This window comes from Anthonomus grandis, chromosome 3 (genome assembly GCF_022605725.1).
Source record: "Anthonomus grandis grandis chromosome 3, icAntGran1.3, whole genome shotgun sequence".
NCBI lineage: Eukaryota > Metazoa > Arthropoda > Insecta > Coleoptera > Curculionidae > Anthonomus > Anthonomus grandis.
In genome coordinates this window covers 25,433,850-25,451,891 of record NC_065548.1, presented here as the reverse complement: position 1 = coordinate 25,451,891, position 18,042 = coordinate 25,433,850, and the positions used below count along the sequence as shown (strand labels likewise).

Sequence of the window (18,042 nt, the reverse complement as noted above, 5' to 3'; positions counted from 1 at the left end):
TTTTATGTCAGTCTGTGAATTTTATGGATCGCACGCTGAATAATTCTTGCGGGGATAGCCCTGATCTCCCTTGTTAGGTCTTGACGTAAGGCTTCAAGATTTTGTGGCGTATTTTGATAAAGACGGTTTTGAAGAAATCCTCAAAGAAAATAATCTAAAGGGTTTAGTTCGGAGGTTCTAGCGGGCCAACGTACGGGTCCTTGGTTTCCAATCCATTTGTTAGGGAACAATTCATTTAATAAATTGGTGACGCATCGTCCATTATGGGGTGGTGCACCGTCCTGTTGCCACCATAGTTGACGTAATACATCCAAAGGAATATATTATATTGGTCCTTATCAATTCGGCATATCTTTCGGAATTTAGATTTCTTTTAAGAAAAAAACGGGCCGATAATTTCATTCTGCTACATACCGACCCATATAATCAAATGATTGTAGTCCCTGAGGTCTTACTTGGGTTTTCCATTGACCAATAGTGTTCGTTATAAAATTACGAGACAGTTTATCAAAACTTTGTATTTTTACTCTCGACACATGTTTCGCTAACGATGTTAGCATCTTCGGGAGAAGATGGAACATGAGGGGCTCTTAATCCGTAATAAAAAATTGAGGACCGTATTTAAAAAAACAAACTTGGTGATGACAGCTCAAATACGAAACGTCGGTTTGAAAATTTGAGGACACCATTTTGTAATATAGAGAAAGTAGCAATGAGAATTATATTCAAATAGAGTCGTAAACAAATAAAAATGAAATCGCCAATATTCGGTTTTTTCCAATTTCAAAAGGCCGTTTTAATGAGCACCAAATTGTGCAACTTTGCCTTAATTTAACCGACCTCGTATCTCTTCCAGTTAACGAGATAGGTGAGGCTCGAATTTGGGACACCCTTTACCGAATAAATATTTTTTTGATGACTAATAAGATTTAAATAAGGTAACTATGGTCTTAGCTCTTGAACAGTAACTCTTTTTGCAAAACAGGTGGAAAACAACTTATTAGCCAGATTTCTTATTTTTGTGTGAAATATCAAACCATTTTCAATGCTAGAGCCAAGAAATCTATTTCCATATGAACATTTGGAGCGTTATCTATGGATATACACTAACGTTGTCGCCTTTAAAAGAGTCCCCATTAGATATAGGACCTGTGCCAGCCTTTCTTCCAATCTTCGAAATACTTCAAATTCGATCTTTGGTGTAAACCGATGGCCCTTTAAGGTTCTCTTTATTTTTGGAAAAAAGACAACAGCGCCATATCTGTCAAATATGGAGGCATTGTTGTAGTATTGTTTTTAGTCAAAAATTCATGAGCAACCAATGAAGTGTGAGCAGGTGCATTATCGTAGTGCAAAAGCCATGAAGTGTTTTCCCACACGGGTGTTTTTTCGGATAGCCAAATTTTATTGGCTAAACTTGTAGTAGTCCATACTAAGGAGTACTACCTATCATATACAACTCATCTACCATATCCAAGTAATGTTTCGTCACCTGATATGATACGTTTCAGTAACTCTACATCGTGGTTGACTTCATTAAGGGAACCCTGAGCAACTTTAAATCGCTTCTGTTTCTGATCATAATTAAATTTTGGAACAATCTTGGCTACCAAGCGTTTCATACCCAAGGCAAGTTTTAGGTAAGGCAAGAACAGCGTAAAAAATACAGAAAGTGTTATTTTTGGTGAAGGCTAGCCTTAGTTGCAAAGAGGTTGCCGATTTACTTTAAGCTGAAATTTTAATGTAGTAATAAGTACCAAGTTCTAAGAAAGTATTTGATTTATCTCTTACATAAAAGAAATGCTAACAAAATTTACCGATAATCCGATAATTTTTGATCTACAGGTTTCAGTGAAAATTGTAAATGCGATTATCTCGTAAACAGTATTTTTTAACACGTGTAGTTGAGACACCATGTATCTACATATCAAACTGGCCAAATAATTCAGAGCCTTCATTTTATGAATGAAATTCAATCAATCTTAACTCGATTAAATCTCAAAAAATTGGATTTCAAATTGGACCCATTATATACGATTCATTTCTTTATATATAGAGTAAATGAAATAGTAAAACAGTAAGCCTTTACACCAAAACAATTATTTATGCGCTCGATAAAATAAGCGTCGTCATATTTATAAGTAAGCATGTGTTTTTTGGCTGTGCATCTACGCTTGATTATTGCCACACAAAAAAAGAACAAAATAAATGTTAACTTTTTATTTATTTAAATATTACGTGTGAATGTTATATATTGTGATGTTTGTACAGTTTTGTATATATATTTTTTAATAATAATATTAAACTGGTTTTGTGCTTCCATGTGCTTTTTTATTACTTTTTTCCTTTTTCCTTTGCTATGCTTGCTGGCTATGTTACTAATGCTTTTGCTTTGATTGTTATTTTTATCTCTTGTTTATACTATTCCATTCACCTAACGAGATAGTAAGTATGCTGACCATATAATACTGTGATTTATCACTAGAAACAATAACGGCCCTAAGGCGATTTTAATTAAGGGTAAGTTTAGGAATTTATACCAGTTCTGGCGGACTAAATAGCGATCTACTTCGAGGTACTTTTATCCTTCTCAAGTAAACATTTAATTAAAATATCAATTCACCGTCTGCGGTTGTTTTGGTTTCGATGTTATTTATGTAAATCTATTAAAGACATCTACATAATCATGCCCGCACGATCGCTCTCGATAAACGGTTATTTGTATTTGAAAAATCATCTGCGACAACGGGAAATTCTTTGAGACGGAAGACAGATGCTGAATAACTGAAAAGTATTATTCTAAGCAGTACTTTGCACGAATTAGCGGAAATGTTTTCGATTTTTAATTGAATAACGATATTTTTATTCTAATTTCGTCGTGCGGTCGACGAACTACATTATTCGTTGTTTTTTTTTATTAATGACAAATGAACCTACTTTAAGCGAAAACAGCTTGTCCGTTGTAAACCGTAATTTTTACGTTTACGGTTTTATATTTTCAGCTGTAGTACATTAAACATATGTTTTGTCTGGGTCTGGTGCAAAAAAAACATTTTTATGACCTATTCTATTAATATTGCCATCATATATAAAAGTTGCAGTAGTTAAAAGCATATAAACTGTTGAGTTTTTTTATAAATAAATATAAAGATAATAAATTGAAAATCTCCTCTTGGCTTTAGTTTTTTTATAAAAATTAAAACATTAGTTTAAATGCTGATAACTATATTTTCTTCTATTTACTTTCGTATTCAATATTAACAGCCTTTTTTTCTTAAATTATGCTTGAATTGAAAGAAGTAGATGTATTTTGTTTTGATATAAACACTATACAAATATTTTTTCATGCTGTTCTTGAAAATTACGGTACACTCAAGCACTAATTATGAACAAATTATTTATTAAATTGTGAATCATTTAACTATACGCGGTAATATGGATCAATGGTAGGTTGTATGTTTTTTTATAGAATATTTTTGTTGCAATGTTGCCACTTATGTAAAGTAAACCAACATATTTAATATTTGAAATGGAACACCTTGTATATTAGCTTAATTTCACCGCGCATTAATTATAATTCCATAATACTTTCACGTAAATAATGTCGATTATATTCAATTGACAAATGTTTATTCATTGAAATAGATTTTAATGCAAAGTGTTACATATTAGTAGATCAAATTCTATCGTTGACAGGTTTTGAGAGATCTGCTTGAGATGTCGACATCATTACTTTCATCTAAGCTAAGCACACCTAAACATCAAGGTGCTAAGAAAAATGGGAGTATTGATAACTTTTGCCTATTTTTTATGTAAAATTTTCATTTAAAACTTAGTTTAGGAGATATTTTGGCTTTATAAATAGATTTTTAGAATAATTTTATTTCATGGCAGTAAAAAAGAGAAAATACAAATATTAAGTTACACTTGTTTACTGGTTCTCCTAACTTTAATCCTATTTCAGTTTGTGATTATGTTATTTTTGTTCCTTAGCATTTTTTTTAGTGTGTTATGATTTTTTTTCCAGTTTAATTAAAAAATTAAAATAATTAAAAAGTCCAAATATACAGTGAAATAACTTAAAAGATCACGAAAACCCTTAGATCAAAATTGAGATATAAAGATAAATGCAAAAATATATGCCATAAAATTAAAACAATTTCGTCAAAAACAAATTGGAACCAGTACATTTCCACTATTTTTTTAAGTACGTACATTTTGAGCTTAGATTAGAGTAAGTTGTGTTATACAAGCAATATGAATATCTCATACTTTTTTAACTTAATTTGGACACACGGTACCTATGTTATATTTAAAAGAAAGTGAAAAGTGAAAATTTTAACATAAAGTAATTTATTATTTTTTTAATACAAATTGGGATTTTAAAAAATGGTATATATTATTATCTATATAATAAGTATATATTATCACTTATCCTCAGTCTTTAACAGTTGGGTATGAAAATTGCGAAAATTAGGCATTTCTTGTACAAAAACTTTAATTAAGTTTATGGCCATATGATTTTTTTTCAAATTTAAATTTATTTGAAAATTCTCCCTTAATTCCCAATTATTCAATATTTCCAAACTTGTCAGAATTTTCAAATCATCTTTGGCAAATTTGATATCAAGTGCATTGGCGGTCTTAAAATTTCAGTTCAAATTTAAAAAATACGATTAAAATAGCTAATTTAAGGTAACTTTTTAATGCAAATTATTTAATTGGCCGTTTTGAACTGTTTTAGAAATATAATGATACAGAAAAAGAAAAAAAAAACGTTTTTTAAACCGCTATTCGGTGAATACTTCTTGCTTAGATGTTTAACTTAAATTAAAAAATGAGTACTATTAAATAAACTATTAGGTGTTGGTCTTGCCAATAAATTCAGTATTTAATTACTATCATTTAAAAAAATATAAACAATTATGGTCAAATATTAACAAAACTTAAATAATTGTCTTATATAAAACATGTTTTATTTAAGTTGCTAATTTTTAGAATTCATCAAAGTTCTAAGTATTTCGTGGCAGTTTTTATAATTAGATACTTTTTATTATAGTTTGATTGATGACATTAAAAAACTAAAACAATATTTATACTTTACAATCGTCAAATAAATTTTTATTTACCTTTGTTGTTTTCATTATAATTTTTTCTGTTGTTTTTTAATTTTTTTAAGTAAGTTTTCGTATAAAACTGATATCCAGTTTAAGTTTTACCTGGAGTTATCGATCAATAATTTTAAGAAGATTGTAGTTTGAGAGCCTGAGAAAAATTGAACAAAAATTTCTTAATATTAGATCATCTTGGTGAAATCATCATCTAGTTTTACGACTTTTGAATACAACTGGTGCTATATTTTAAAGAAAAAACTAAGAAAGTGTTCTGGAAAAAATAACGGAATATTTCATTCCTGTACAAACGTCCTTAGTTAAGGCTTAAAAAATAGCATATAGTCAAAATTATATATAAAATATCTAGGAAGTAATTAAAGTTTTTTTTACAAAAAATGGTAATTTTCTTGTTCCATTTTAGAGCTTTTCGGTTCATTTTTCCTTTAAAAAATTCTTGGAATTTAGCATTTGCAGCATTTTTAAATAAGTTTTATCCTCAATTAAAAGAAAAAGAATTGCCAAATGTATTTATTGAACGCAAAATAAAAAATTTAACATTTTCTATATTTTTTCCAAAAAAAAATTATATTAATATTTTTTTGAAAAACTTTTATTTTATTTAAAAAATATGCAATTTGAAGTATATCTAGTATAAATTTGTATTCTTTAACCAAATATCTTTAATATTTCGATGAATATTGCGTATATTTTACAAGACATATTTTGCTTAGAAACTTAATTATAATATTATTCCGCGACTTTTCGAGAAAAAAAATAATAGTTTTCTTGTCTTGTCTTGAAGATCCTTGGTTAATTAGTATTTAAAAAAAAAAATCTTGGAACCTGCCACTATTAGTATAAGAAGTATTGGAGGATTGCAACAGCAGGAATTAATTCTAAAGATAAGAAATCTAAATATAAACCCGCATTTAGATTTCCTTCAAAAAAATATGGTCCTAAGATCCTATTGTTAATCATCTCCATCCATACATTTTGCTGTGTTGCTGTTTTGATGTTTACCTTTTGCGGATACTAAGTATTTTTTTCAATAATCCAGTGTGCGTTTTTTTGCAACCAGTGACGATAATTGTATTTGTTAACTTCCCCGCTTAATAAAAATGTGACTAAAAGGATTCTTCTCTAACTATTCAATTATCTAAAAAATTTAGAATTTTGTCACATACGATACCATATTATCACAGAATCCTTAGGTGATTTTCTGGATCATTATTAAGAAGTTCTTGTACATAGGAAACTTTGTACGAAATTTCTAAATATCGAGTTTTTATTAAAATACAGATGTACAAGGATGTTCGTGAAGTGCTAATCTTAAATTTAACTTATCTTCTTCAAAAAGAACAGACTTTCGGCCAACTTTCCATAATTTTTTTACATTGGCATGTACGTCAATATTTTTTCTTAATTTTCAAATTCAAAAGGTTTATTTGCCAATATCAAAAATTACAAAACAGTTGTACTTATGATGTAAGTGAAGTTAGCAAATAGGAATGCATCTCGATTATAGAAACCGTTTCTTAAAAGTACCTCTGCAAGATGCACTTTTAAGTGATACATCCTCAAGAAAAAGCAACAAAAAAGGAAACAAATTAACAAGAAAACTAAAAAAAAGAAACCTTACGTAAAAATATTTCTCCAATACTTTTTGATAGAGGTTGAAAAAAAATTTTAAAAAATACAATTTATTTATATTTATGTACACAGGGCAGGGGTAGGCAGCGACTGAATCGGGGAAGCGCAGGAGAGGAAACACATCAGAAGAAAAGGATTCCTTTTCATATCACCATAACTAGCCATTATTAGAATATCAGTCCGTTGCTGCATCGTTAAATAAATTTTTATTACAAACTAATAGTCACAGTTTAAGTGATAATCATTTTATTATGGTGACTGTACATTTTTAAGGTATTCTTCAAAGCACGCCACTTTCTCTCAAAATCTTCAATTTTATAGAATATTAAATATGCGAATTGGTCAAAAAAATTGTATATCAAATAAAACATAAAATGTGTTTAGAATTTTACGTAGAATCGAAATTTGAAAGAATATGTAGGGTGTTCTATTTGAATAAATAATGTTGGTTATTATAGCTCCTTTTTCAGCTACCCTGTATATTAATTTTTTACTGAAAAAAATGCGCAAGAAAAAATAAAAATCGACGAGTTTGAACGCTTGAGAGATATACATGCTTGTCGAGAAAGACTTATTTGTAGAAAATCTTAGAACATTGAAAGGCTAGAATAAGCATTGCCGAGGAACTATAGCACAGAACATCTCCCTTTAGAAATGAAAGTTAATGGAACGAATGTGTCGGGTTGTTTTAAGTTGTCCGCTCGATCGAAAGATGGCGCGGCACTTCATCGAAGGTATCGTAGGTGTGGTAATTCAAAAGCATTTTAATTTAATATTATATTTAGGAAAGACACCAATATTCTTTTTAAACATAAAATTAATTATGTGCTACAAATGAATAATAATTAGAAAATATGGCTACATCCATGTACATTTATGGTACATACTTTACAGATTCTGAAATATGCTACCCCATCAAACCCTTAATCACCTGGGACAACCTAGCTTCTCTTAGTGCTTTGATACTTAGTGTTTTGATCTGACGATTGTGGATAGAATGAATTCTGGGGCAAAATCATTGACACAGACACAGGGTTCTGTTTGAATTATTTCACCTGTGGTTTTTAAGTAAGGATTTTTAATATTAATTATCCATTGCTGTCTATATTTGGGATTCCTCTTGGAAAATGGAAGCGGCTAGAATATAGGTTTGTGCAGTATGGGACATAGTATTTATGTTTGGCCTTTACGTCACCCATAAACAGACATTTTGTGAATAACAACCAAAGTAAAAAATAAAGTTTCAGGTAACACAACACACGAGAAAGTACACCACTGGAGTACCCGAGATTATTGGATTTATAAATAGATAGTTAATTCGTATTTTGTCAAGAGCACTTGACATCTCGTTTGACAGGCACTGCAGACTAAATATTAATGGGAATAATAAGTTTATAGTGTTTAGTACTTTAGTCTCTCAATAAACGTCTTGAGGGAAAATATTGAAATCGAAATGAGGTATGACCCATGACGTAAGGTTTTGGATGGCAATGGCAACCAGAACAGAAGGCCAATCGGGAAAAACCCAAGTTAAAAAATACACAGTGCCTCATATATTGGCGAATAAATGAAATAAAACAGCTTCTGCAACAAATCGCTAAATCACGTTCCGCGCCATCTTTCTATCGATCAACAACCTCAAAACAACCGGACACACTCCTTTGTGCAATGGTGTCAAATACTTATGTAGAAATGGCGAAAAAAAATATACAATACGATACTATTCCTCTTTAATAAAATATGATTAAGATACTCTATAAAGAAGTCGACATTTAAAGGTAAATAAATGTAGATAACGTATATTAGAGAAAAAGGCAACAACATCGCAACGCCGCTCGATCGCATTGTTGAATCCACCGATACTTGTACTAAAGTAATCTTTACCAGTGACGTCCTAAAAAAATATTTCCATAATAAATATTTATTATTTATATATTATGATTTAAATTATAAATAATATTACCGTTTATGAACTCTCTATGCGTTTTTTTAACGTACTTAAAGGTGCTTATCCAATAAAAATCGTTTTTGTGGAAATTATATATTTTATAATTATTATAGACTTCTTAATAAGTTTTTATTATTCTAAGTTTATGATGACGGTTGTCCCTTGATATGATGTTCTGACAATGTCGGTATTTCCTCGTGAAAAGATCGGCTTAAATCGACTTTTCCCATGGTGCGGCACAAGTTTTTACTATAATAATTCACAAAAAGACTGAAATTACTCGACCTTTTTCCCTTTTCAACCAAAAACTTAAAAGAAAAAACAGAACTTCACAAATGCCGAATGTAAACACAAAGCCGTTTGTCGAGATCAAATTTCGCAAGATAACGTCAGCTTTTGCCTGCGGTGTTGCCATTTCAAATTTTTTTAGAAGCCGTTTTAGGAATAACAATTTCTTGTGCTTTGAAGTTATGATGTTATTTTTGCTCTTAGAATAACATATATCTATTTCTACTTTTTATTTTTAATCCAAAATCTAACATCACTAGGTTAAATTAACATTATTTTTTGTGTAGATATATAGCTGAAAATTTCCTCTTTCGATAATGCGTGTTGAACTTGACAGCAGAGAATCGATGAATATGTTTGTAAACAAAACATCCCCCTTGCCCCTGTGCACATGTTGAACTAGAACAAAGTTGTTGCTTACTAATTCTAACTTTTCAATGTTAAGTAGAAAATACTGGGAAATTTATCACCACGACATTTTAATAAAAAGCACTTAATGTTCCGATGAATGAGTGGTACAAATACCATTATTTCACAACGAAGTGTCAGGCTGGAATAAAATTTTCTTCTGCGAAAACCCTATAGTATTTAAACTTCAACCATGCTACTAGAGGAAAAAAATTATTTCATAGTTAATAGTTTTAATACTTCAAAGAACATCAAATGGTTTTGTTTAGAAAACTTCACCATAAATTAGAAAAAACTAGAATTAAAATTTAAACTAGAATTCCATCGCGCCCCCTGAAAGTTAAAAAAATTTCCAGCGGTATAAATGAAGGAAATTTATCACATTTTTCACGGTCGGAAAATGAAACGAGCGCAATCTATTCTTATAAAAACTCTCACAGCTTTTCCCGTTCATTTTTTACGCTAAATTTACTTGGAACGAGTAACTGAAAATTTATCATTTTTACTGGAGTGCATAAATAGCGACGTTATCTACCTGCGAGTTTATTGGACAAATTTTAATAATTTTATAACTCACTAAATCTGGCTACTTAAATGTAACAAATTGCCCGAATATGGTCGGTTTTTATTACTTACGCCATAATGCTGAACCGTTTGTCAAGTTTTTTTTTACGGTTTGCGCACATGGTGGCTAATTTATCCCGCTCCGCGTTAGTAGAGGCATATTTTTTTATAATAGCACTATAAGTTTTTAGTTTTCCAGTTCTGTTACATAATGAGTTTAAAATTTTATCTTTAACGTGGAGATTTTCGTAATATCACACGCGCCTGATATAAAAGTACAAACTTCCAAATTGAATACCATATTTGCCTGAATTTAATCTCGTAAAATGGAACTGGTGGGATTTCATGATAATGTAGTTTTTCTTCGGCGTTGGAATTTTACAGTCAACAAGTTTTAATTGAAATGGAAATAATAATAGATTAAATATATAATTGACGCTTTGCATGCCATTTAACCATAGAATACTTTCGCAAATAACCAGATTTAACCGCTTTTCATCGCTTTGTTTTAGATTTGTTAGATCAGCCCCCAAATAAGTCACTTTTAAAGAAATAGTAGAGAAGAACCAAAAACTTTCATGACACAAATTTTTATTATTTTTAAGTGTCTCTTGTAACTAATTACAAAGGAATCCGTCTTTTAAAGAGACAAATGGTGATACTAATAGTAAAATCTACTTTAAGTAGGTTTTTGTTGAAGTCAATAAATTATATGGCGCGACCAACCCTTTATTTTGGATCTCTTCTACCACTTATGTAAATAACAATTTTTTTAAACACAAACGTATTTTACCCTAAAATACTAATAACAGTCTTATTTGATGAGTGAGCAGGTTTTTCGTTCTTACATTTTTTACATATTCACACATTTTTCTCTTCTGCTGTGGGGTGCACTCTGTCACTATTTTGCTATACTGTCACTATTTTTAATAATTAATCATTAACAAACATTAATTATTATTTCGAGACGTTACTCTGTGTCGTTGGGTACACTTTGGTTACTACAGGTTGCATTATTTACCTTTTTAGGGTATTAGATGTGATAACTGTTTTGGTTCATCGAAATTGGCAAATAACAGTAGAAATGCGTCATTAATTTAGTAGCTCAGTAATCTTGGTTTTAAGAGCATATTAGATTCATACCGCTGCATCTCAAGTTCAAATTTATTAACAGGAAATTGAATAAATGGTTTAAAAATCAGACCGACAGTGACACAGTCAAACTGTAAGTGGATGTATTGCGACATCCACTATATATGACGACATCCGACATCATTAGCGACCTAAAATCTTTTTAAATTAAATCGCCGACATTTATTTCTCAAGTATTTTTCTTTTATTACGAGATGTTCCTACTCTTACATTACAAAAAACATTTGTTTGAAATCAGTATTTCAATAGTAGCACATAGTGATAATCCAAAAACATTTTTTTTTAGTTGAATTTGAATGAAAAAACATGATTTTTTTTGGAAAATGTCGATTCTTAGGAATGGTTTTTTTAGCTCTTCACTTCTTGCTAAGCATCTCCAGAGCCTATCAATGCAAGGTCATTCATCATAATTTTTGCTACGATTTTAGCATAGCAGATTGGGTGCTCTACCATACAAACAATGAAATAAAGAAAAACTTATAATTTACCAAATTAAGAGGAATTAAATACGGAACTCTCATTTTTTCCAACTGAATTGAAGATAAGGCTGCTGTGAAAACTATAAGATAAATAGGAAATAAGATAGAAGTAAGGATTTAAAAGAACCACGATTAGGCAACATACAAAGTTTAATCTGCTTATACAAATGTGTAACTCTGACATTTTGTACTGATTTTGACTGATTTAAGGAGAACTCTTTACTGGGAAAAAATCTAAAATGGAATGAAATGTAGATAAGAATGTAAAATCCGATAAATAAAGAGATTTAACCTGTTTAAACAGGTCCTGTATGGAGAACTCGAAATGTATGAAATATAAGTCTCTATCATGCAATTGGTCAAATAAATAATTCCCATCTCGATCTAATTGATGGAAAATGTCATAATTTGCTAAAATAAGAGGTTTGACCTGTTGAAAAAAATCCTAAATGCAGAATGGGAATTTTTTTACCAACTGCGTTAAAATCAGCATCTAATGAGAGCAGCACAAATAATGACATAAAAATAGAATAAGATGAGAATACAACTCCTAATTTGACAACATAAGAGGTTTAACCTGCTAAAAAACTTAATGAATGAACTCGAAATTTTGTCCAACTGGATTAAAGTTAAACCCATACCAATAGAACGCAATGACCAATATTTTGGTCAATTCAGAGGTGTATTCTACTGAAAAAGATCCCAATTGCAAAAAATCATTTGGTCATTTTATTCAATTTAAAGTATTTATTTCTTGTAAATTGGAGATACCGGCCTGGCAAATTTCTTTTTTGGCTGCCAAAATAGTCATGTATTAATATGTAACAGATATTCATAGGCAAACTGTTAAGTTAAAGAGAGAACGACAATGCTTCATCGATTCCCTGATTTACCACTTGCATTTACCCCTGATAGGACAAATGCAATACGTTGTACATCTCGGCCATTTTTAGGTTAAATTTGAGTCGGATTACATCGATTGAGTCGATTTACAGAGGGGGAATAGAACAAGCGCTATCGATCTCTTTTTAACTCATAACCTATCATTGCAAGTTAATACATCGATTTCAGCCTCGAAGACTTTCGTTGGCCAGACCGGTATAGGAATAACCATATTTAAGTTTCAATCACTGGGTATAGATTAAATTGCTATAGATTTGTGTTTTTTTTTAAATATTCATGCAATTGAGAAATTACTATAAAATATTATTGAAATTGGACACTCTTTGACCATAACTGGATAAAATGATTCAATACTCACTATTGACTATTGATTAGAGAAACACCTACTAGGCCTAAGAGCCGTAGAATGAAGTATAATCTGCGCTCTTAAAAGAATTAGGCAGGTAGTATAAGAATCTAAGTACCAGATTTAATAAACAATACGGTTGGAAGATCTTGAAATATCCTAGTGGTCAGCCAGGTTACTTGATTTGACACCTTTAGATTATTCATGAGAACACTTCTATTATTCTAATGAGTCAGAAAAATCCTTTCACAAAATCAACTTCTTACGTTAGGTTTGTTGTGAGTGGGGCACCTTGTGTCCCTCTACTGCTATCCCAGGTTTATTGTGGCTACTTTTTAAGTTAAGTTGTATCACTAAATATAATTTTCCGACAAAATATTTCTTAGGTTTCTTTTGAAGTGGAATACTCTCTATAAATTTAGCTCAATAAATCAATCTCATAGGTCATCTTATACAAAACATATTTGATAATAAACCATTCATATATAATTAATAAACTATTTATGGTTTAAAAAAATGCAATCTTCATGAAACAACTACACAACCCTTTGCCAGTTTCGATACTACCTTGCAACCAAATTGTAGCCGTTAAATAACACGACACACGTCACTTTTTCTTATAAACACGTAAGTCAAAGTGACATTTTTGCAGCTGGTTATGCTTCTATAAATAATTCGCAAAATTTACATATTCCGACAACGACGGCTCCAAGCTTAAGAAGCGATTTTTAAAAGCGGGCGCCTGATTTGCGATGATGAAAATAATTCTTGTCTAACTTTCCAAAGTTGTATAAATGTAAAGGGTAATTTCTGGCACAAGCCGTTTTAATGCAAACTGGCATCTATCAAAACCATTTAAGACTATAGAACATGGAGAACAAGTTGTCGGAATATGCCAAGAAACAAAATGCGAATTATTTAACTGGAGATTAAAAAAAAAACAGTGAGAAAGGTAATCTTGGACAAACAGTGGTGTATTTTTTTATTTGTATATAATTATATAGTTTTAATCGGTTGGGCAAAGCAATAGAGGGGTTTAGTTAAATCAGTCTATCTTTAGGAAGTTGAGATCAGCAAACTTTGTGAAGGTTTTAATATAATGGACCATTATGGGATTTTTTTTTAATTAGTATACTTTATATATTTCTTCTTTTTATTTAACGTGGTTGTATATATTAGGCAAGGTACATTTTTCATCTATAAAACAGTAAATAACTAATTTTCTCAATATTGGATAGTAAAAAGGAATTTAATATAATTTAATTTAAAAACGGGTCTAGAGGTTTAAAATAATAATTTCTTTTGTGTATTCGAAAAGGACAATGCTAACAAGATAATTAATTTGAACTTTTCAGTCTACATTCTGAGGTTTTTATTCTATATGATAAATATTAGCTGTGGTATACAAAGCAAGGCAAATTTTGAACAGCAATTAAAATCAAAACGAGTTTTTCCTTAAAATGTTCATTTAGAATTCTATTAATTTTGCTTCAAGTAAATTTGTTTTGCTGTGACATAAAAATTTTAATGCGAAAAAAAGTTGAAGAAACTGTGCTGGAGCGTTTAGTTATGCAACGCTACTATTAATTAATTAAAATTGGAAAACAAAAAAAAACAGGAGAAGAATTTCTTACTAATAATCTGTTCTTTTCTCTGTAGTTTAGAGACGCTGCACATGATTGAAACGAATGATTGATACATTGTCCCTTTTTTTACTTTTTCAAGTTTGTTGAATGACAAGGACAAATAATATTTCTATTAATGGTTCTACTGTTTATAATTCAAGTACAACAAATTCCACGTCCCCTTCTTGGCGTATTGTATCTTGTAATGTTGTTCATACTGAGGACTCCAGTCTCCCTTCGATAAGTTCTTTACTCTTCTTGCTTTACTACAACTTTACTACATAATTTGTCTCAGTAATCGGTGGTATCAAGAGGTTCACATTCGAACCTTTTAATAGCAAACGACATGAGGAGGACGTTATTTTGCTTAATAAATGTCTGAACTGCTAAAGAATCGGGGGCACTGGGCGTCCTGAAGAAATTACTAGAAAGAAAGAGCAATCCTCTACGTTTGAAGTTTTCATTCTAAAATCTATATTTCCAAACCTTTTGTCAGCGCTTTTTGGGAACAAAACGTTATTTATGATTTAATTATTATCCTGCAGGATCTCTCAATCTGATGTCTGACCAAGGATAAGGATATAAAATTGTAGAATTTGTCTCATAAGTACTAATTCTATAAGTACCAATGAATAATTGCTTCGGTAAGACTATTTTCAGCAGCCTGGTCAATGTTTGGGCTCTCGAATTCATCCTTTTAAGAATTACCCGAAAACCATGTTAGAGCGGCGTCAAAAGAACGAAAAGTAGTCAGAATTGCTACTAATCTTCATTTCTTCCTTTTCAATGTTGATTACCGTTGCGTAGATATTTTTCTACCAAGTTTAGTCAAAAATTTCCTAGACTCCTAATCTCTATGTCAGTGATTTTTTTGTTTTTATATAATAAATCTGGATTATCAAATTAAGAGGCTAAAAAATAGATAACATGAGAAAAAATAAATATGCATAATGTCATAAATATTTTAATGTCAATATGGTAATTTATATTACTGGTAGGTAAGAGTCAACTTGAGTGCTGGTTTCTGTGCTTGATTGTTTCTGACTTAGAAAAGACAATAGATGACCACATACCTTGGTGCTGTATAAATGGGCGAAACAGGTTGCTGAGGACGCGTTTTAACTTTTTTGCCAAGGAGTTAAAACTTGTTTGTTTATTCTCTTTGGACCTTTGCACCCCTGGAGGGGAGGAACATATGGCCCAATCTATTTTGCTCCTAGGGTTTTGGGATTTCCTGTTCCCTATTATTTTTTACTTTTTGTCATTGATTTTTTTTGCATTTCTGTAATAACTCCCAGTAGAGCGGCTCCTCCTTTAGGTCATTAGGTCACTGACTTCTACTAAAGAATTTGAAACAATAAGACTTAAAAATACTTTTGTTCTTCTGGCATTTATCCGTTTCCGGTGTTGGCAATTACAATTTTTTTGTAACAACTCGAAACAGTTCTATTAAGCTTGTCCCAAACCAAGGTCGTAGATTCCGCAACGAAATAACGTTCTTCTTCCGGACCCTCTTTGACCCAATAGCTTTCCTGGTATTTTGGTTTGCAGAAGGAATTATTGATCTTTATTTCACATAACTTTTTTTAAATGGTGTACATGACTTCTAGATCTTTTGCCATTCTTCTTAGTATTTATATGTTTATAATGTGAGCTGTCCATATTCTGAAGATTCTCATATACATCCACATCTCAAAAGCTTCCAAATTTTTGGGGGTGGCTTCTGTGAGTGTCCAGGATTCCACGCCATATAATATGTTGTTAATGAAGGGTCTGCTGGACAAGTGGACCCACCGAAGATGGACTGAGTCCCCTGGTATGAGACAGGCCAAAGCGCACATAGGTGGGCCCTTTGCCTGTCTCACCAAAAATCTACTACGCCTAAAAAGACGCGAAATTCGGCTAGTGACAGGTCTTTTAACCGGTCACTGGCACTTAAGAAGCCATCTCCATACTATCGGTATTGCGGACAACCCGGAATGCCGATGGTGCTGTGAGGAGGACCATGACCATGTAATCGGGGAGTGCCCAGCACTCACGCGCGCCAGGTTCAAATACTTGGGTAATACTTTCAGTGTACCGAGCGGCTTTAAGTCCTTCAGACCAGAGAGCCTTATCGGTTTCTCTAAGGCCGTTGGGCTCTGGTAACCCCCGGTGGGGCATGACGGGTCCATCAGGAGACCTATATGCACAACTGCCTTGGCAGCCCACTGTTTCGTCAATTCAATGTGTTGTTACTCTTGAATGTGGCAGTCGTTTTGTGAAATACCACCATTGCTTTTCCTATATGACATTTTATTTCTTGTGCACTATTCCAACGTTCATTTATGATGGTTCCAATGTAACAATATTGTTGAACAAGTTCAATTCGAGTTCCGTCATCGACATATACGTGATCTCTATTGTTGACTGTACTGCTCTATATGGCCCATTAACCTTTGCAGTACTGCCAAGCTATCTGCTATCACCATGGTATCGTCGGCGTATCGAATATTACTCAATCTGACTCCATTCAAAAGGATATCATCTATTCTGTTAAGGGCTTCGTTGAACATTTTTTCGGAATATAAGTTAAATTTGAAAGGCGAAAGGACATATACCTCTCTGACCTTGTGTTTTCAACTGTTCCGTTCGATCTCCATCGAGTCTTAAGGATTCTGTGTGATTCCAGTAGAGAATTGAAATTAGTCTAATATCTTTATCATCCAAGCCGGGTTCTTCGAGGATATTGAGCATTTTATAATGTTGAACGCGATCAAATGCTTTTTCGTAATCCATTAGACATGCGTATAGATCCTAGTTGACGTCTTTGCATCTCTGGATTAGGACTTGAACTCCAAAGAGCGCCTCTTTGGTTCGCGACTGGATGTATAAAACTATATAGGTTTTCGAATATCTGTTCTTCGTATTTGTTGTAAATTCTTCTGTACATGAGTTTAAGAAAAACTTTAGTATATGCTTGATATTCCTTGAACTTTTTTGCTCTGGTTTTTTTGATAACACTATAAATTCTGATTGCAGTCGTTTTCTTTCTTCCAGGGATATTTGCAGATTTATAGATTCTATTGCAGATGTCGATAATCCACGCTATCCCTTTATTATCCAACAGCTTCAGAATTACTCTAAATACTTAAAAACATTAAAAAGACTCTGAAAGCCTGAAAATATGAAAATTTTAAATCCCATGACACATAAAAATGGCCTAAAAGATATGGAAATTATTGTAAAGACATAAAAAACTATTACTAATACCTTAGAATAAAGAAAAAATATTTCCAAAAAGTGGAATAAAAATGACTTTTGTTAGAAAAAAGTCTACGAGAAACTAATTCCGAATTTAGAAAGACATAAAAATGTCCTTTAATGCCTGGAACATTAAAATCTACTTCAAAAAACTGGAAAACATGAAACAAATATTTGCAGTCCCTGGAAAAGATTTTAAAAAATCGTGACATGTCTGGAATAAAATGCAAAATTACTTCAAATATGTCTATCAATTCACCAAAAAAAAAAAGTCATTTGGCGTTTTAAAGAAAACCTTGTTGTTAATAATTTGGCAATGAGC

General features: G+C 31.5%; 1 protein-coding gene across 4 annotated transcripts in view; it reads left to right on the top strand.

Annotated features, from left to right (window-relative positions):
• LOC126734430 (sex determination protein fruitless) overlaps positions 1–18,042 on the top strand; it is a 79,441-nt gene that overhangs the window by 29,912 nt on the left and 31,487 nt on the right. The window lies entirely within an intron of this gene.